Source organism: Mesoplodon mirus, assembly GCF_964341445.2.
Source record: "Mesoplodon mirus genome assembly, chromosome: 2".
Lineage (NCBI taxonomy): Eukaryota > Metazoa > Chordata > Mammalia > Artiodactyla > Ziphiidae > Mesoplodon > Mesoplodon mirus.
This window is the reverse complement of record NC_138977.1, coordinates 123,291,531-123,312,090: the sequence shown is the minus strand read 5'-3', so window position 1 is coordinate 123,312,090 and position 20,560 is coordinate 123,291,531. Positions and strand designations below refer to the sequence as shown.

At 56.5% G+C, this 20,560-nt stretch overlaps 1 protein-coding gene across 5 annotated transcripts in view; it reads right to left on the bottom strand.

Annotated features, from left to right (window-relative positions):
- PCGF3 (polycomb group ring finger 3) overlaps positions 1–16,984 on the bottom strand; it is a 53,791-nt gene extending 36,807 nt beyond the window's left edge. Inside the window, exons 1-3 of one of the 5 annotated variants that reach the window (XM_082611513.1) lie at positions 16,792–16,984; positions 1,146–1,295; positions 657–809 (exon numbers count right to left, since the gene is read on the bottom strand). The gene's annotated coding sequence lies outside the window, so the exon portion shown is untranslated. Of the gene's footprint in view, positions 1–656; positions 831–1,145; positions 1,296–16,791 lie in introns of all 5 variants that reach the window. The other 4 variants (XM_082611514.1, XM_082611515.1, XM_082611512.1 and 1 more) reach the window with 4 other exon arrangements.
- Positions 16,985–20,560: the final 3,576 nt, after the last annotated feature.

The window sequence follows — 20,560 nt, the reverse complement described above, 5'->3', positions numbered from 1 at the left end:
GCTTAGGAATCCTCGGTGGGTGGTCGGCAGCAGCGAGACTTCGCCAAGGAAGTGAAGGTTCATAAAGGCTCCAAGCGTCTCCCCACCAAACACTCGTCAGCCCCAAGGGAGGGTGGGACCCTCAGGGGAAAAACCCCTAGAGGTCCCCGACTGGGTGACCAGGTGACGACCAGGTGACACCCAGGTGAGGACTGGCCAGCCATCACATGGGGAAGGACACAGCACCCCTGGCAGGACTCCTGCCAGAGGGTCCCCCACCCCAAGTCCCCAGGGGAGAGGTCACGCTGCAATGCCATCGGGGTTGTAAAAGCTAAGGCCAGACAGGGGGCCAGGCTGTCCAGGCGCAGCGCCCGCCAAGGGGCCTGGGCAGCCAGCTCTGCCCACACGGTGCCTCCATGCTGGCCTCAGGCGCACAAGCAGCTACTGTCGTGAGGGGCCAACGCTCATGGTCACCACCGCCGCGGCATGGTCCCCAGGCCGCCCTGCACAGCATCCAACACCCAACACCAGACACCAGGTGGGCACTCATCCGGACAGAGAAGGATGGCGGCTCGAGGCTCTGGGTCCAGTGCTCCCCCACCAACTGCGGGGCCCAGGCGACAGCTGGGACACTTCCTGGGACGGCAGACCCGCCCAGAGAAGGCCGCATCTCCCACCTCCTCGCGAGGCCGTCTGTCCCCTCCTGCTGCCTCTGCATCGGACGCTTCCGGCTACGGGTGCGACGCGGTCACTCCTCGTTCGCCGTGCCCTCCGCGCTCTGGCTTGTCACGTCTGTGCCTGCCTTGTGTCTCTCGCTGTCTTTCCATTTTCTAGCACAGAAACGGCACCTGCTATTCAATTTCATGTCATTTATGTGACGCACACAGCCCTGTAATTACAATCTTGCTAGAAGTTTTAGATGAGTCCCATGTAGCAAACAGTGGAACAGAGTCGATCAGAAATGTTAATCAAGAGAAAACTTGAATATATATAAATAATTGTGCCCTAATCTGCTCTGGAGCTGTCACACATTAAATTTTAAAGGAGTTACAAGGCACTGACTTTTTCTATGGCTACAACAGACTCATAAGGTGTAATTCAAGGTAAATTTAATCAATTCACATGCACTGAAAGAAGAGGAAGATCAAAGTTTACACTGCATTTACCTGTACACACAGCCGGATCCTCCGCTACATTTTGAAGCCTGTGGAGACACACGGGAGGAGGCGTCACCCACACGTGCCGTCCACACAGAGCCTGGCTCGCTGGACCAGCAGCTTCGGCTGCTCAGGTAAACAGGTCTCTTCCTTTACCTGCTTAAAACAACCAAAAGAAAAACAAGCCTGGCTGACAGTAAGGCACAGACCACGGAGACATGGGCAGGTCTTGGTGGCAGCCTGAGGCCCAGGGGCTGCTGGGAAGTGGGGGCATGCAGGGGCTGCACCACGTGCTTTGGGGACCAAGAAGGAAAGCTCCTGGGGAGGCGGTGGGCTTCAGGGTGACCTAGTGGGAGGCTGGGCCTCAGGGATGCCGGGGAGAGCGAACCGTGTTATTTAATTTCTGTGATGCTTTTCGCATCTCACACCTTGTGAAGGTGTCCCCCGGGCCTCTCACTCAGTGACCCGAAACGAGGACACCCACAGGCTCGAGCCGGGCTCTGGGCCACCACGGACAACAGACAAACCAACGCGTGGGGATGCAGCAGGCCCATGCAGGCTTGCATGGGGCCTTGGGGCCTCAGCCAGGTGAGCACAGGCAAGCACAGGTGAGGGGCTAGGATGAGCAGCAGGCCAACCAAGGGGCAGCGGAAGGGCGGCACTGAATCGGTAGCACAAGGCCCCTGGAAGGACCTGGACTCAACTCGGGGCAACGGGAGTTGCGGGACCAGAGAGCCGCCAATTGCTCTCGGAGGTCTGAGGGGTGGGGTGGCTGGGCGTCCAGAACCTCGGTGGACCCCCTCCTCGTCTGCCCATGCTCCCTCTCCTCATGGAAGCCCAAGGTCTCCCCACACATCAGGGGGGAAAGGGGGCAGGGCCCGGGGGCTGCTCCCTTCTGAAAAGCAGGGGTGGAAAGTGCCAGGGCCCCGAAACCATGAGAGGCACCTGTGGCTTAACAACAGTGGTTAAATGCCACCTGGGGACAAGGGGCCTGACACTCAAGTGATTCATATCACACCCAACTTATATCACTTTTACTCTCCAAGTTTTCCCATAACTGCATGCTTTAGTAACTAGTCTTTAAAGCTCAATTAACTTTTACAAGAAAAAGGAAGAAAGGGAGGAAGTGGGTCAGTTATTCAGGGAGGTTAAAAGGCACTTACAAGAGAACAAAGAGGAGACCTGGACGTGGCTGTGGACCAGAACCCCTGTGAGGGTGGAAACCGCTCCACCTGCCATCCACACAGCGGCCCCCGAGCCCTTGAACTCTGGCCAAGTCTGAACGCAGCACCTCAGCGTACTCAGTTTGATTTAATCTCGGTGTGGCCAGCTACACAGTTATAGATGCTTGACGTGAGTTCTTAGACATCAGTGAACAAAAAAGACACAGATCCCTAGAGCCCACATTCTCATGGAGGAAGACAGACAGTAAGTAATAAATGCCACGAACAGGTACATTACTTAGATGTTAAAGGTGACAAACACGACAAACCAGAGCAGGGAAAGGGGGTCGGGAGAACAGGGTGGTTGGGAACATTTCACTGAGAAGGTGACATCTGAGTAATAATATAACATTATGAACCACTTTATGTCAATCGAGTTGAAAGTTCATAAGAAACTGATAAATTCCTAGAAAAATAACTCAGCAGAATTGAGGCATGTGGAAACAGAACCTGCAGAGTTAGTTCTCAAGAAGCCGACCCGGGGCTTCCCCGGTGGCGCAGCGGTTGGGAGTCTGCCTGCCGATGCAGGGGACGCGGGTTCGTGTCCCGTTCCGGGAAGATCCCACATGCCGCGGAGCGGCTGGGCCCGTGAGCCATGGCCACTGAGCCTGCGCGTCTGGAGCCTGTGCTCCACAATGGGAGAGGCCACAACAGTGAGAGGCCTGCATACCACCAAAAAAAAAAAAAAAAAAAAAAAGAAGCCGACCCAGGCCGGTTCCACCAAACCTGTGGGAGCCCCCCTCCCACACAGACTCACCCAGAGGATCCAGGAGACAGCGTTTCCCGCTCTTGTGTGAGGCCTACACAACACACACCGGAGCGGAATGGGGGGACAGACCAAGTGACAACGTGACACCTCCTCCGGGGTGTGCAGGAGGGCCACCCCAGAATACGAGGGGCTCGTGTAAGAAACGGATGGAATTTATGACAAAAGCTAAAAGGAGGGAAATGATAAGATCTTCCCAAAGATGCACAGAAATCATTTGATGAAACTCATTATCCATTCATGATTTTCAAACAACTCTCAGCAATTAAGAATAGAAGCAACTGTCCACACCTGACAAAAGCTCTCCAATTAAGAACCACTAACACACGTATCCACTCGAAGGATTATGCCTGACGTTCACAGCTCTCTTCCCAGCAGCCGCCCGTGGGGAGCAGCGCAGCTGAGCGTCCCGAGTCCTCTGGGACTTCCTGCGGTCTACAGCAGGAAGTCAGCACCCCTGAGGGGCTCGTGACTGGCCAGACGCTCCAGGACACCAACGCTCCAGGAGGCCTGGCCTCCCCCGAGGGGCCCCAACACTGCCAGGCGGCCTCTTTCCACCTCCCCACTCCCCCTGCACCCCCACAGCACCCGCTTTCCAAGGGGACCCTTCTCCCTCCTCCCTGGGGGTAGAACATCAGCTTCCACACCCCCTTCTCTGGTCTCCAGGCTGATCCAGACCCCACTCTGCTTCTCAAGGGCTCTGACGGTCCCAGCAAGCCCTTCTCATTCCAGAACCTTCCATACCTCCCTCCCGACGGGACCCCCTCGACAGGACCCACCCGCCCGCTCAGCCCTCTCCCTTCCGTCTTCTGTCCCCCACCCCACAGATCTGCTCTCGACAAGTTTCCGGTGACAAGGACAGCGCCAATGCCCCCAATCTCCAAGGCCACTGCCCACCCTGCAGCCCGGCTGACCCCTCCCATGTGGCCCCTAACACGGGGGAAGCATAAGGTCATGGAGGCCGACCCCAGCCCGACACTGCAGAAGGGCCAGGCCGCGCTCCCCACACCTCTCAGGCTCACCCCGGGTGCCGGGGGCATTCGCGCCTGCGAGAAGAGGCCCTGCCTTCCTGTCCACTCACCTCGGATCACTGCCCTGTCCAGGGCCCTGCCCACCCTGTCTGCCCTGCTCACGCCCCCGCCCCGACTCCACAGCATGTTTAAAGGGTCTTCCCTGCACTGCTGTCCTTGTATTACACCTCCGTTATCCCTTTTCGTCCTCTAGGGAAATGCACTGGGTTTGTTTTGCAGCATAAATGCATTTACGAATCACAATCTGGAATTCTTTACTGAATGTAATTAAGGAGAAAGCCCTACAATCCTAACCACCCAACGTTTACTGCTGTTCCTAGTGTAACAGTGCACTTCCCTCCAATACTTCTAACACACACACACCCTCATTCTCACTCAAATGCATCCTCAGACCCTTGTGATGCACGAATAAAATGCGAGGATGTGCTGGTGCTCAGCACTGGGCACAGTCCAGGGTCTCTGACTGCGGCCATGGCCACGTGTGACCGGGGGGCCCCCTTGGCCCCTCCCAGAGGCGCCGGCCTCAGCCAGTCCCATCCCCTTCCCCTCAGGACCCCCGGAGAAAGAACTGCCTCCCCACACAAGCCCACCTCGGTCATGCTTCCTGCCGTTCACATATCTTACGAGAACCTTAACATTTTCTATTTATTTGGGGGTTAGTGTTGCTAAGTTATACTTTGCTAGGAAACGGGTCATCAAATTTATTGGCACAGAATCGCTCACAGTAGCCTGTAAACTCATTAAACAGCTGCACCGCGGAACGTCTGACAAATAACAACGGCACGTACTTTAAAGGACCGCTGGGGCCCTGACTCTGGAAGCTGTGTAAACGGGGCAGCCGCCGTCCTGAGACTCGCCAAGCGGCCGCATGGACAGCGCATGGCCGGTGGCTCACTCCTTCTGTCTGAGCGGCGCCTGCCCTGACGCTCGGCCCCTCGCCCACAGCGGGCAACCTGCCTGCGTCCCTCGGGGCTGTGGGGACGGGGCTGCCGCGAGGCGCTGTGGTCGCGGCTCTGTGTGGATGGCCGTTCCAGGGACGCGGCCACTGTGGAGGCCACCTGTGCCCCAGGGGGCCATTCTCCCAGCCTCGCCCAACACCACAGCCTCCGCGGCCTTCTGCACCCGTGGCCCTGCCCTGGATGATGCTGCGGCTCCTGTGTGGACGGCCCCCTCAACCACTGGCGCCGCCGATCCCTTCTCCACGGAGAAGCCTGAGCAGCCTTAGAAACACAAACCAGACACACACCTCTGAATAAACCAACCGAAGGAGCCCGAATGCTGACAAGGGTGCCCTCCCTCCACGTTCCGCCCTGTCCATATCGGTGTCCATGACGGTGCCCGTCCACGTCGGCTCCATTCCCCTTGGCCTTGCCCACCCCTCAGCTGTGTACGTGCTGCTCCCTGGCAGCCTGACACTCCATCCTCAGGGCGGCCATCAGAGACCCCAAGACTCCTGGAGAGGCCACCCAAGCCCCAGTCCTATCCCTCTTGCTGTCCTGTCCCCACGCTGTCACCACCCTCAGTGTCTGTGCCTGGCGCCCCTGGCAGGGCCGAGGCCGTGTCCTCACCACGGGGTACCACATCCAACAGGGCGCCCACCCCAGAGCCGGTGCCCAGGAAGTAAGCCCTGTCCAGCCAGCTGGCACCCAAGCACCCTGGAAACCTCCTCCTCCTCATTTCACACAGAAATCACCAAACTGCCAGCCTCTGCTCCCCGCTGACACCCTCTTCTCAAGACCAGCTGCTCCGAGCGGAGGCTGTGCTCAGCTCCCCCACTGAATGCACCCAGAGGAGCTGACAGGCCACCCCGGTGCCCTGGGCGGGTGCATGAGAGGAGCCCCGCTCTGTGAGGTCCCCCGAGGCCCTTGCCCCCTGGCCGACCTGGCCCCACGGCCTCACTGCTCTCCCTGCAGCTCCGGCGACCTCACTCGCATGCCCAACACCCGATTCTGCCCGGTCCTGCTCACCAGGCAAGCCCACACCCATGACGGTGCCTGGCACACAGTGGGTCGTGGGACTCACACTCTGGTAGCAGCGCTGGGTCTGAGCGAGGCCTGAAAGGTGGATGGCCCCGCAGGGCTCTGTGCTCACACCTGCCCTGCTCCCGTGCCATCCACGCTGGGCCGCACTGACCCCAACACGGCTCGAGGGGTCCCCGGTGTGAAATCCTGCAAAGGCTCAGGGAAAGCTTTGGCCTCCGGTGGCCCACGAGGCCCCAAGGCCACCTTCCTCCATGACGGCCACGGTGGACCCCCTTGGGGGTCTAGAACATTCTAAGTGCAGTCCCGCCTCGGGGTCCTTGCATTACTGTACTCTCTACTGGGACGTTCTCTCTCCGACGGCCACGTGGCCCCTCTGTCACCCCCAGCAAGCCTCTGCTCCAGTGCCACCTCCCTAGCGAGCTTTCTGAGACCACCCTGTTTAAGGTCCATGCCCACCGACACAGGACTCTGGGCTACCCACCGCCCCTAACCTATAACTTACTGATTCTGTTTTTACCCACCTCCCTAGACTACAGAGTCAGCCATGTGACCGGCAACATTGAAAATTCAACAGGACTGTATGATAATGTTGAGAAAATCCTGGGACCTCCCTGGTGGTCCAGCGGGTAAGACTCTGCACTCCCAATACAGGGGGCCTGGGTTCGATCCCTGGTCAGGGAACTAGATTCCACGTGCCACAACTACGAGTTCGCATGCTGCAATGAAAGATCCCACATGCTGCAACAAAGACCCAGCTCAGCCAAATAAATAAATAAATATATATATTTTTTAAAAGTTGAGAAAATCTTTCCAAAGGGTAGAAAAGACAGGAAAGAGAAGAGATGCAACATCCAACTAACAGGTGTTTCAGAAAAAGAAAAGAGAAGGAGCTTTGATGTCCAGTCTCATGTTTTACTTCTCAAGCTGGGTAATGAGTACCCGTGTATTCCTGTGTCATCCGCTATGCTCGTTTACAGGCAATATTTCATGACTTGGAAAAAATGATTCGAGTATTTCCCCAGCTGGAAGAATCAGACGGCAAGGGACCAAGTGCCAACCCATATCCAACCAGGTCCCCGCATCTGAAGCCATCAAGGGCACCAGGAAGGATCCTAAAGGTTCCGGGGAAAGGAGGTGCCCCACGCGGGGCAGGAGTCAGCCAGCACCAGACTCTTCACCTGCAACACCGAACTCTACGAGGCAAAGCAGTGACTCTTTCCAAGGTCCAAAGAAAGACAACTTTAAGGTAGATTCTACATCCAGCCAAACTACTGACCAAGTGCGAACTTTCAGAGGTCTCAGGAAACGCGCTCAAACACTGCTTCAAAAAACGCCCTTGAGCACGTTACGTGCCAACAGATGCTCACATGTCAGCACAGGTGCAGTGATGAGCAGGCTGGGCCGCTCTGACTGGGACCGAGGACAACCACGTGGAGGGACGTCCCAACTTTGACCCTGGGGGTCAGGGCACCGTGCAGACCGGGCGAGGGACCCCGCACGCCCAGCACCAGCCCTCTAGACAGGACGGGGGTGAAGACAGGGGGCCAAGGAGGGTGCGGGTATCAGGCCCAACCCTCGAGAACCTGGACCAGGACAGTAACGTCAGACAAAGTGAGGCCAAAGGGAAGGTGCAGTCAGAACATAGCCTGAAACAGACTGTATTTATATAATCACATCGATTTCCCACTCAGATCCAAGCTTTGGAGAACCACGAAAAATGCCACGAAAGGACTGGGGGACCCCAAGTTTCCACTGGCAGGCAGCTGGCTGCGGACGCTACTCCACAGCAGACACAGGGCCCCTTCATGAAAAAACCACGGGCGGAACCACGGACCTGGGCCGGGATCCCCACAGGGTCTCAGAACCGCGCAGCAACTCGACTCCTTGTCACCCCCCACTTCCCACGTCTGAACTAGAACAGTTGAGCCTGCTGGCACGTCTGCCCTGTGGTGCTATGGGGCGGGCACAGTGCCCACCTCGCTGGTTCACAGCTGCACCTGGTGGGTCACACCAGACAGGTGATCCAGGGGATTAGACTCTGCGGAAACTTGGAAGGGAGGGGCAAGTGTGTTTTGCATTTGGGGGATATGAAATTTAGTGGGACCAGAGGGGAGACTATGGTAGGCAGAATTCTGAGAGGCCCCAGGATTCTGGGCCCTGGTGTACACACACCTCTGGCCTTACTATCCCACGTACCGCACATACTGTTGTAAAGGTTTTTTTTTTTTTTTTGCTGTACGCGGGCCTCTCACTGTTGTAGCTTCTCCCGTTGTGGAGCACAGGCTCCGGACGCGCAGGCTCAGCGGCCATGGCTCATGGGCCCAGCCGCTCCGCGGCATGTGGGATCTTCCCAGACCGGGGCACAAACCCACGTCCCCTGCATCGGCAGGTGGACTCTCAACCACTGCGCCACCGGGGAAGCCCGTAAAGGGGTTTTTGAAGATGTAATTGAGGTCTCAAATCAGCTGACCTTAAAATAGGGCGAGTATCCAGTGGCCTGGCCAAATTGCATGGTCTTTCAAAGCAGAGTTTTCTCCAGCTGGTGGCGGAAGAGAAGGTCAGAGGGATGAGTCCTGCTGACTTGGCAGAAAGCAACATGGTCTGTCAACTGCCCATGGCACCCTGGGCAAAAAACGGGGGCGCCTCTAGGAGCTGAGGGCAGTCCCCAGCGGTGAGTCCCAGACAAGAGCTGCAGCTTGGCCCACACACTGACTTCAGCCTCTGAGGCCCTGAGCAGAAGAGTCAGCCACACCCGGCTGGACTCCTGACCGTGGAACTGTGACTAATAACTGGGTGTCCTTTTAAGCCACTAAGTTTGTGGCAATTTGCTTTCCAGCAATAGAAAATGAAGACAATAGTGTTTAGAGAAATGGACGATGCTGGCAGAAGTCCCAAGCATGTAAAATACAGAGTCACCACCAACTCTGGAAATATTCTCATTAGGCAAGTATTCTCCCAATTCTAGAGAATAGAATCAGGTGAACAAACACATGGAAGCAGCGGGAGTCCCTTGGTAGGGACTGAACTGTGCCCCCAAAATTCATGTGTTGAAGCCCTAACCCCCATCTCCAAACATGGGGCCTTTGGGAGGTTGAGATTCAGGACAGTGGGGCCAGGATGGGATTGGTGCCCTGAGAGGAAGGGATCAGCAGGTTCCCTGTGTGCCTGTGAGGACACAGCAAGAAGGTGCGTCTGCAGGCCAGGATGCAGGTCCTCACCAGGAACCAAACCCACTTGGTAGTACCTTGAGCTTGGACCCCAGCCTCCAGGACTGTGAGAAATAAATGCCTGCTGTTTAAACCACCCTGTGAAGGACTTCCCTGGTGGCCCAGTGGTTAAGAATCCGTCTGCCAATGCAGGGGACATGGGTTTAAGCCCTGGTCCGAGAAGATCCCACATGCCGCGGGGCAACTAAGCCCGTGCACTGCAACTACTGAGTCTGCGCTCTAGAGCCCGCGAGCCATGACTACTGAGCCTGTGCACCATGACTACTGAGCCTGCGCTCTAGAGCCCATGTGCCACAACTACTAAGCCCGTGTGCCGCAACTACTGAGCCCGTGCACCACGAGTACTGAGCCCACGACCCACGAGTACTGAGCCCGTGAGCCACAACTACTGAGCCTGTGCACCACAACTACGGAGCCTGCGCTCTAGAGCCCGTGCTCCACAACTACTGAGCCCATGCACCACAACTACTGAAGCCCGTGCACAGCAACGAAGAGCCAGTGCAGCCAAAAATAAATAAATAAATAAATAAATTAATTAAAACAACAGAAACCAGCCCGTGACGCTCTGTCCCGCAGCCATGCTGAGGCACGCTCTCCGGGCCCCTTCAGTGAAAGGCCAGGGAAACCCATCTACCTCCAGCAGCTCCCAGCTCTAGCATGCAGAAGGCAGTTTCTCTGCGATAGCAGAAGCCCTATTTCCTGTAACAAGTTCAAAAAATTTCTGCCCACTAAACCTTTTACATATATATATTTTTTTATTATTTCTTTTTTTAAAATACATTTATTTATTTATGTTTGGCTGCATTGGGTCTTTGTTGCTGTGCGCGGACTTCCTCTAGTTGTGGCGAGCGGGGGCTACTCTTTGTTGTGGTGCGCAGGCTTCTCATTGCAGCGGCTTCTCTTGTTGTGGAGCACGGGCTCTAGGCACGCAGGCTTCAGTAGTTGCAGCACGTGGGCTCAGTAGCTGTGGTGCACAGGTTCAGTAGTTGTGGCACGTGGGCTCTAGAGCACAGGCTCTGTAGTTGTGGCGCATAGGCTTAGTTGCCCCGCGGCATGTGGGATCTTCCCGAACCAGGGCTCGAACCCGTGTCCCCTGCATTGGCAGGCAGATTCTTAACCACTGCACCACCAGGGAAGCCCTAAACCTTTTATAAAGTCTGCTAAAAGCAACAAAGCCGACTGGAGTGGGACTCACCACCATGTGCCCACAAGAAGTGATGCAGTGGCTCCAGGACACCTCCCCGTCAGACACAGATGGAGGCAGCTGATGGATTTACCCTCCTGCAAGAGCGAGGGCAGCTCTCCAGCACGAAGGCACGACTCCCCTGGGCTCCCCAACAGTCTCTGCTCCCTGGAGACTCAGCCCAGCCCACAGGGCCCTGGTAACTGAGGCACAAGAAGTGTGACCAGCAGCGCTGACCGAGTGGTGCCACAACCTGACGGCACGGCACAAAGCACAACAGTGCCTGAGAAGCCAGCTCAACCCAGAGCCTGGCCCAGCCTCCATCTCACCCCCTTTAGTCTACGGAGTAAACAGGACAACAGACAAAGGTGGACGACACCGTAAGTGAAGAATCAGAAAAACTCAGATGTGACAGATGGCCTGGAAAAGTCGATGCTGTAGGGGGAAAGTGGGGAGCCTGAAATGAAAGACACTACAGGGGGCATGACCCCCAGTGCCCCACGGGGAACTGCGTCTGGTTCAGGGAAAACGCCCTGGAAGACACTGTTGAGACAACTGGGGAGAGTTGAAAGTAGACAGGAAATTAGCCAGTATGTGGAATAAGTGTCTACTTCTCAGGTGCGGTCATGACATTACAGTCATGTGCAGACCATCCTCTTACTAGGACCTCCGTGCTCTGAATTACCTAAGGAACATGGCAGCTGGTTTGCAGCTACTTTCAGATGATTCAACGATAAATATGTATTTAAAAAAAGAGATAAGCAAAACATAAGTAATTGCTGGATCTAGGGGAAGGGTAGAAGAGTGCTCATTGTCTAATTCTTTTGGTTTTTCTCCAGTGTTTTTTTTCTCAAAATCTTCAGTAAAAAAGAGTAAATTACTTGAGAACAAAAGAAGAGGCTCACCCTCCTCTGCTCCTCACTACCTGTGACCGTGCCCTGTGCCTCCTCATCAGGCACATGCGGGTGAGCAGAGAGCAGCCTGGGGTGACTTTAAGATCAAAGGCGTTGGGACTTCCCTGATGGCCCAGTGGGTAAGACTCCGCGCTCCCAAAGCAGAGGGCCCAGGTTCAATCCCTGGTCAGGAAACTAGATCCCACATGCCACAACTAAAAGATCCCACATGCCGCAATTAAGACCTGGCACAGCCAAATAAATAAATAAATATTTAAAAAAAAAAGATTGAAGGTGTTAATACACAGAACACCTTCAGAACAGGGCCACAAAAGGGAACAACAAGGTCAACTTTTAGTTATTCTTCACTGAGCACCTATTACAGGCCAGGCCCTGCTAAGAATCAGCAAATATAGCAGCTGACACGACCCCCACAAGACCCACATAGGTCAAGAGGTCTGTGGACAGCTTTCTACTGTTTGCTTATTTTGTGTTAAACAACTGGAATTTGCTGTTAGTGTAGCAAAGTCCCGCAAATATTGATGCATTTGCCCCCCCAAAAATTTCCAGTTAACCTCAACTCTCTAAATTCACCTAAGCATTAGAAGTTCTCTTCAAAAAAAACCCCAATCAACCTAACAATTGGTTTTTAAGGACAATATTTTCTAGTGAGTTTTAGTTCTTCTCAATGAAGGGTTTTGCTTAATTTAATGGACAATTCTGAAGCAATGCTCCCGCCTTAACCCTCTCATCACGTGTTAAGTGTTCCATTATTGTCGTCTGGGCCTTCATATAATTCAGTGCTGTAGGGAGAAACATGCAGATTAGAAAAGATGTTCTAGTTATTTTTATTTTTTAAATAAATAAATAAATTTATTTATTTATTTTTGGCTGCGTTGGGTCTCTGTTGCTGCACGCAGGCTTTCTCTAGTTGCGGGGAGCAGGGGCTATTCTTCATTGATGTGCACGGGCTTCTCGTCGCGGTGGCTTCTCTTATTGCAGAGCACGGGCTCTAGGCACGCGGGCTTCAGTAGTTGTGGCCTGCAGGCTCAGTAGTTGTGGCTCGTGGGCTCTAGAGCACAGCCTCAGTAGTTGTGGCGCACGGGCTTAGCTGCTCCACAGCATGTGGGATCTTCCGGACCAGGGCTGGAACCCGTGTCCCCTGCATTGGCGGGCTGATTCTTAACCACTGCGCCACCAGGGAAGTCCCTCTAGTTATTTTTAAAAACCTCACTTTTTAAAATTCAATGAAAAACTATCAACTTGTAGAGCTGAAGAACAGTTCCATTTTTTGACACACAATGAATTGTGCAGCATTTTTGCAATAGTGACAGCAAATATCAGAAAGGTAGTAAGAAACTGTCCCCAAACCTCAACATATTTCAATAGAGAAGAAAATTACATGTTCAGTTTCAGATCCGATTCTGACCATTTACCAAATAAAGTCCAATGAAATAACATATCCTGCCATATAGTAGATTACAGAGTAACAGTACAGACCAAAACAAACCTTGCTTTATACTCCAAATCAAACAACCCAAATAAATAGTTCCAATCACTGGCAAAGGGCCCTGCCTCACCCCAGCAGGGTGGAAACCTGGCAGGTCCACAGAGCAGGGTGGCAGGAGGGGACACCTCCCTCCATGTGGTGACAAGTTCTCGAGGGAGCCTCCTGTGCGGGCCCTGCATGGGTGCCCTTCACAGCCCTGTGCTGCAGCCCCAGCCCAAGCGCCACAAAGTCCAAGCACCGTGGAGGAAAGGCCACAGGGCTGAGCACAGAGGCCCTTGCACACAGGTTCCTGGAGCATCCTTCCCTACAAAGGTCAAATAAAAACATTTTGGGATCTCACATCTTAAAAACGTCTTACAAATGTCAGTTGATCATTTCTGGAGGAAAATAATTGGCAGGAATAAAATGAAGCTCTAGAAACAACTAAAATCACTGTACTTGAAGCTTCCAAGAACTCTGTATCACCGACACATACACACCTACAATTTAATTGTATGTGGGAAGCAGGGGAGCTTATGGTTTGCTACAGACGTTCTAAGTTAATTCCTAAAACTCTTCCTTATTTGAATTTCTCTCCTCTCATGCGTAAGCTCCAGCGTCATCACATCATCACAATGGTGACATCAGAGCAACCTGTGTAACTAAAGAGACAGCTGAGCTGCTGCAACCTTGGGCTGAGCACACTGCTCTACACAATTCTGTTCATTCACCTGCAGGGCACTTCTCAGGCCCAGGCCCTTCAGGAGCTAACAACACCTGATCAATGCCAGGCATTAGGATGGCCCAGGGGCCCCGCCCCCTCCCAGGAAGCACACCCTTGTGGAGTTCCTCCCCCTCAGCGTGGGCTGGGCCTGATGACTAGCTTCTAACAAAGGATATGGCAAAAGGCATGGGTGTCACTGCCAAGATTAGGTCATGAGGACTGTGGCCTCCTGCTTGCTCCCCTGTCCTGTCGCTGGCCCTCGAGCTGCCCCACGGATGTCTCCAGCCAGCAGCCTGGAAGCAAATCCTCCCCAACTGAACCTCCAGACAAGACCACAGCACGGGTGGGCACCCTGACGGCAGCCTTGTGAGACCCTGGGCCCAAGGACCCGGCTAAGCTGTGCCTGGACTCCTGACCCACAGACACTGTGACATAATAACTGGTATCATTTTAAGGCACTACATTTTGGGGTAGTTTGCGGGACAGTAATATATAAATAATACAACCATCCAGCACTATCACACCTTCAGAAATCCAAAAATGGGAAAATAAAGAGCCTAACCAAACCTGAATGCCCAGTTTTACAAGTCTTTTCCAAAGCTTCACAAAGCAAATTAAGTTTTTTAAAAAGCAAAGTACATGTTAAAAAAACCCCACAGGGACTTCCCTGGTGGTCCAGTAGTTAAGAATCCGCCTTCCAATGCAGGGGACGCCGGTTCAATCCCTGCTGGGGAACTAAGATCCCACATGCCGCGGGGCAACTAAGCCCACGCGAGCCCTAGAGCCCGCGGCCACAACTAGGCAGAAGCCTGCTCACCGCAACGAAAGATCCCGCGCACCGCAACTAAGACATGCCGCAACTAAGACCCGACGCAGCCAAATAAATTTAAAAAACAAACAAACAAAAAAACACACACACAGAAAAAGTAAGCACTGAGTAACAAGGTCGCAGGTGTGGTTACATTTGACAAATAAAAATAGGCTGGACTATTCAGGGGCTCCATTCGCTTAAGCTTAGTTACAATGAAATGTTACACTGAAAATGCAAAGGGGTTTTCTCCTAAGTAATCAAGAAGTGAAGTTATGGCACAAAATGAAATACTGAACTGACCAGTTCAAGCATCTCCCTTGGGAATTTTAGACTCTTGCCGCACCCTAACGCAGGTCGACCTCTCTGCAAGCACTCCCGTCTTTCGTCCGCGCAATGAATGTGCTGCACGCCCACCCCATGCCAGGGAGCCAGTGTCTGCCTGGGCTTTCCATCCTCTCAAACTCCTCCAACATTATCCTACTGGACACACTCTGGAGCCCTTCCCCAGCCAAAGGGCAGCACTTCTCCATCCCCACTTCCAAATTAAAGGACAACATGGGCAAGATCTACATGAAGTCTGCTTTGAAGGTTTCAGAAGAGCAAAGCTCCCATCCCAAGGTCCTTTCCTGGAGTGGAGAAGGTGCCTGATGGCTCACCTGACACGCACTGGGCCGACTGGCCCCAAACCCTTCCTGCAGCCCACACTCCCAGCTTGGACCCCACCCCTCCTGGAAATTCCTGGACACAGAAAACACCTCCAGACCTTGAGAATGGGGCTCCTTTGGTGACACCACTGGAAGGAGGGGAGGGCAGGAGTGGTTGAAGGTGCCTGACACTGACCACAGGGCCCAGGTAAGGAAAGGATGGCAGCCCTGGAGCAGGGACTGGGAGAACAGGGTAGGGGACAGCTTTCTGGGTCTGGGGAGGGGCAAAGCACTGGTCTGGGGCATGGAGCCAGTGTGGACTAGGAGCCCCCCACCCCCCACCCCCGCTTGAGTCCCCAGAGCTGGGAGAATGGGCCTCAACCCTGCCTACCCCCAGGGCCCAGCCCAGGCAGCATCTACTGAAGGTCAGAAGGTTTGTGAGGCCCAGGTGCTCAGGGGCCTCACGAAGAGGGCTGGTTTGCACCTGTGGGGCTCAGGTGACCAGGATCCCTGATGCTCCAGAGCCTTTATAGAAGCTGGGTCCAGTTGAGTGGGCTGGGTAGATTCTGGGCACCTCTGGAACCTGCCCCAGGGCCCAACCCCCTGGGAGTCCAGCCTGGGGTCCCAGCGCTCCTTACATACCACCCTTGAGGTCTGAGTGCTTCTCAGTGACTCATTCAAGAGCCTTGGCCTCCCTGGGGACCCTCCAAGTTCCAGCTCTTATCACGGTTGTGGCCCTGAGAGCCAGCCTTCTTCACGGCTGCCCCAACATCCGACTCTCCTACATGACCTACCTGGGTCATCCTTGGAGCCTGTCACAAGGCAAGTGCCCTCCACATGGCACAGTCCCAGGGTCATGGCCTCCTGGGAAAGAGGGGCTGTCCCAGGGTCCCAGAGGTGCTCACAGGATGGTTCCATAATTCTGGTCCTACTGGGGGCCAGTCCTGGGGTCCAGACCTCCCCAGGTGACCCATCCTAACGTCCAGGCCTCCTCAGTGACTTGTCCCAGTGTCCCAGCTGTTCCTGGGTCCTGGCCCTGCTCGGTGACCTGTCTCGGGTCCAGCTCTCTCTGATTCCTGCTGAGTCTTAAGGTTCCAGCCCTCCTCCGTGACCCATAGTGAGGCTGGACCCTCCTCCATGACCCATATCACGGTTGGGCTCTCCTAGGTGATCTGTCTCAGGGTACAGTGAGTGCTTCCTAGTCCTTTTCTTGGTGGGTCCTGGGGTCCAGCCCTCCCCGGTGACCCGTCCTGGGGTCTGGTCCTCCATGGTCCCTCCGCGGTGGCCATTCCTGGGGTCCGGTCCTCCCTGGTCACTCCACGGTGGCCCGTCCTGGGGTCCGGTCCTCCCTGGCCCCTCCGCGGTGACCCGTCCTGAGGTCCGGTCCTCCCTGGTCCCTCCCCGGTGACCCGTCCTGGGGTCCGGTCCTCTCTGGTCCCTCCCCGGTGACCCGTCCTGGGGTCCAGTCCTCCCTGGTCCCTCCCCAAAGACCCGTCCCGGGGTCAGGCCCTCCCCGGGTTCCCGGCCCCGCCGAACGGAGTCGGGGATCCGCAGGCCGGGCCGACGAGGGCGCAGGGGCACGGGCCAGGGTTCGGAGCCTTCCGGGCCCGGACACGGGCCGAGGCCGCGGCCTGTGTAGCGAGCGCCGCGGGCCAGGCCGGGCGGGGCGCGGACTCACTGACCTGCCGTCTCAGCTGTGGGCGAGCGGGGCGCACGCGGGGGCCGCGCCGGGAGAGGGAGGGGGCGCCGCTCCCTCCGGGTCCCCCCCAAGAGCAGGAGAAAAAAACCCGTCCGGAGTTTAAAACAAAGAGGCGGAAATGCCCGAGCAGAGCCGAGCGCAGAGTCGGGGGCGCCGCTCTTGGAGCATGCGCGTTGCGCGGACCGGCTCCCACCCGGCAGCCGGGGCAGGGGCGGGGCCTGGAGTCGGTGGGTCCCGGGGCGGGGGCCAGGGCGTGGTCAGAGGGCGCAGGCGCGTCCGGGCTGGGCTGGGCCCTGGCACCTGGAGAGGCGAGGGGGCGTGGTCAGAAGGTGTGGGTGGGGACAGGGGCGGGGTCAGAGGGAGAGGGACCTAGAGAGCCCCGGGGCGGGGCTCTGCGCGGAGACCCGTGAGGGGCAGGGGAGGCGGGGCCAGAGATAGGGCGGGGCCTCGAGGAGGTGTCGGGCGATCCCGGGCTTGGGGGCGGGGCCGGGGCGGGGCCGGGGCGTGGTCGGCTGGCGCTGCGCCAGGAGGGGGAGGGGCTTGCGGAACCCTGGAGCCTAAAGGCAGCTGGCGCTCCGGGACCAGGGGTTTCCTCCAAGGGAGGCGTTCTTGCTTTTGCATTACTGTTCTTCCTGAGAACTAGCACCAGGCAGTATCGGGGGCGCCTCAGACAGGGACCCTGCCTCCCGGGCTCCCGGACAGTAGGCAACAAGGCTGACCCCACAACTCGTCCCTGTTTCCGGCTTTCCGCAGGCCCCGCCCTGGAGCTGTAAGCGGTGACCGTGACGTCCACGCCCTCGTGGGGTCCGCACTGCGAGGGGGGGCGGGAATAACAGAGGAGAACGTAAATGCAGTGTCCTGTGGGAGACAAGCCGGTTGGGGGAGGCAGTGGGTGTCCGGAGTTGGTTACATAGAGTGAATGGGCGCGGAAGGGACTCAGGGAGCGAGCCCTGCAAGTGTCTGGGGATGGGGCCGGTTCACAGGCAGGAAGTCCAGCCAGCCTCAGGCCCCGAAGTAGGAGGGGGGTGTGGAGGATGCTTTCCAGAGACCAGCCCAAAAGCTAGAGGGCACAGAGAGGCTGGAGATGAGGTCAGATGCGAGGTGCCTGGGCTGTCTGAGCAGAGGGCTGTGGGCACAGGGCTGGCGTCCCGCTGCCTTGTGTCTGCGGGGGCGAGGCTGGAGCAGGAGGCAGTGCAGGGGTGCCAGGGCGCTACACCTCGTGGTGCCCTGGAGGGCGGGAAGGGTGGGACTGCTGAGAGGAGGCGGGGTGGGGCAGCTGCTGACCATCTGGGGAGGTGATGTCGCTAGACCCCCAACTGGGACTGCTGTGAGGCTGGGGGCTGTAGGAGATGATGAGATGGTCAAGGGAGCGAGTGAGGGATGGGGGACCAAGCCCCCTGCAGCCCTCCCAGTGGAGAAACCCAGGAGTCCAGGAGGAGCCAGTGAGAAAGACCCAGATGGAGCAGACTGGGGTCCTGGAGGACCCCAGAGGTGAGTGATGTACATTTGGCTGCTGGAGGGATGAGGGTAGTGAAGCCCCTCCGGGGCCATGGCCAGTGCAGTGTGGATGCATGGTTGGGGTGAAAACAGATTGCTCAAAGGAGGAGGGCGAATATAGACAACTTTTCAAGATTGTAGATGGAAGCCACAAATGGGGCTCGGAGGCCAGGAGGAGAAGACAGTTTGCTATTTGGGCTGGAGCCCTGGTGACGTCAGTGGTGCTGACTGGGTGCAGGGGGAGAATGACCACGCTGCATGAGCCGAGGTCCCCACCTAGGACTGGGGACTGGATGCAGGGGACAGTTGGCAGCCCTTCACGTTGGGGGGGAGGGGAAGACCCTGATGCGTGGTCTCTTCTAGCTGCTTCTGTTTTCCAGTAAAATGGGAGCTCAGTTGACCCAGATCGGAAGTGGAGGCCCAGGGGACAGCAGAGTGGGAGCAGCCCTAGGCTGAGGGCAAAGTGACCCCAGGAAGTCACCTGACAACCCTCTGACACCGTGGCCACCTGTCTGCAAATGGGGCAGAGCCAGGAGCAAGTGTGTGAGGCATGGCAACAGTTCCAAATTTGTTCCAAGCCTAGGGTCTCTTGCTGAGGATGCACACCAGACATCTGGGCTGCCCGCCTGTTCTCCCAGGTGACCTCATCGGTGACAACACCCCAGACCTTGACCCTGAACTCTGGGCTCCGGTGTCCAGCTGCCTGGCCACATCTCTGCTGGGATATCTTCAGGGAACTCAGGCTCTGATGTCAGAAGGTCAACCCCTGGCCTTCCCACAGCCCCCATCGCAGGGCTCCTTCCTGCCTGCTGAGCCGAGGCGCCCGGGTCCTTCCCTCCATGCTCATGTGGGCTGTCAGCAGACCCCTCAGAATCTGCCACGGCACCCCCCCACCCCCCCAGCCCAAGGCCAAGCAACTCCCCCAGTTGGAGTATCACCTCAGGACTGGCCTTCTGCTTCTTTCCTTGGGCCCCAAATCTATTCTTAACGTGAAATAGTAACTCTCATAACACATTAGCCAAGGAATGTCCCTCCTCTGCCCGAAACCGTCCAGGGGCCTCACTCAGAGCAAAAGCACAAGAGTGGAGGTCAAGGGGGCCCAAGGATACCTGGGATGATGGTGATAAGCTCTTGAGTGTGTACATAGGTCAGAACTCACTGAAGTGTACAGGTTACCTTGTGTGGATATACCCCAATAGGGCAGAACAAAAAGAAGGAACCAGAAACCAGGACACAAGCAGTGAGAGGTGACCCCCACCCCACCATGCCCACGCCTCCCCTTTCCCCAGAGGGTGAGCAGTCCTCGCTCCTCTGCCTCCTAGCCACCCCCAGGGGCGCCCATATCCACACCCGCTCGAGGCCTCCTCCCTGCCCCTCTCCTGACGGACCTGTCCCCTTCCCCTCTGGTGGACCATTCCAGTGAGGCTGCCCATCTGAACAACAGAACAGAACAAACAGGCTCTCTCCTGACCTAGTGCTTCTCTGCTCATCTTTGTATATAACACGACTCCTCAGAAGTGCTGTCTACACTCGCCCGCCCCAATTTCCCTCCCTGTTTTATCCCTTAACCCTGCAGGCTTCTGCCCTCCCCCAGGAAAATGCTCTGGTCCAGGTCACCCCAGGTTTTGTGGACTGCATCTGTCGTCGTCTCTGCCCCTCTGCGCTGCTCTCTTCTCCTGGAAACACTTTCCCCTTGGCCCACTGTCCCGTGTTCTGCCCCCGAGCCGTCCTCCTCTCCTCTCCATGCAGCCACTCCTGGCCAGCCTCTCACTGGTGTCTGTGCACTGGTGTGTCCCTCAGTGAACTGCAGATGGTGAACTTGCCCGTCTCAGCCAACGGCGCGCTATCTTTTCTGCTTCCGGGGCACAAACATGTGGACTCATGCCTGATTCCTTTCTTTCTGTTTTCCCACAGCCAGTTCATGGGGAAGTCCTCTCAGCTCTATCTTCAAACCTGCCTAATGCAGCCGTGGCACTCAGCCTCTGCAGCAGCTGCTGCCCTGGCCCGAGCCCACCTGTCCCATCTGGGTTGGTGCCACAGCCTCTGCCCCTGACCCCCGGTCTCTCCCGGACAGGGAAGCCAGTGGGCCAACCCCTCAACGCCTGGGTCAGAGTGCAGCAGGCCTCTGCTCAGCAGCCCAGCAGCTGCTCCACGTCCCTGAGGTCCTGCCTTGGGCCTGGGCCCTGCCCCAGCTCTGGCCTGGCCTCCACGGCCCTCCTGGACATGCCGGGCCCTCACATCTCATGGCCACAGCT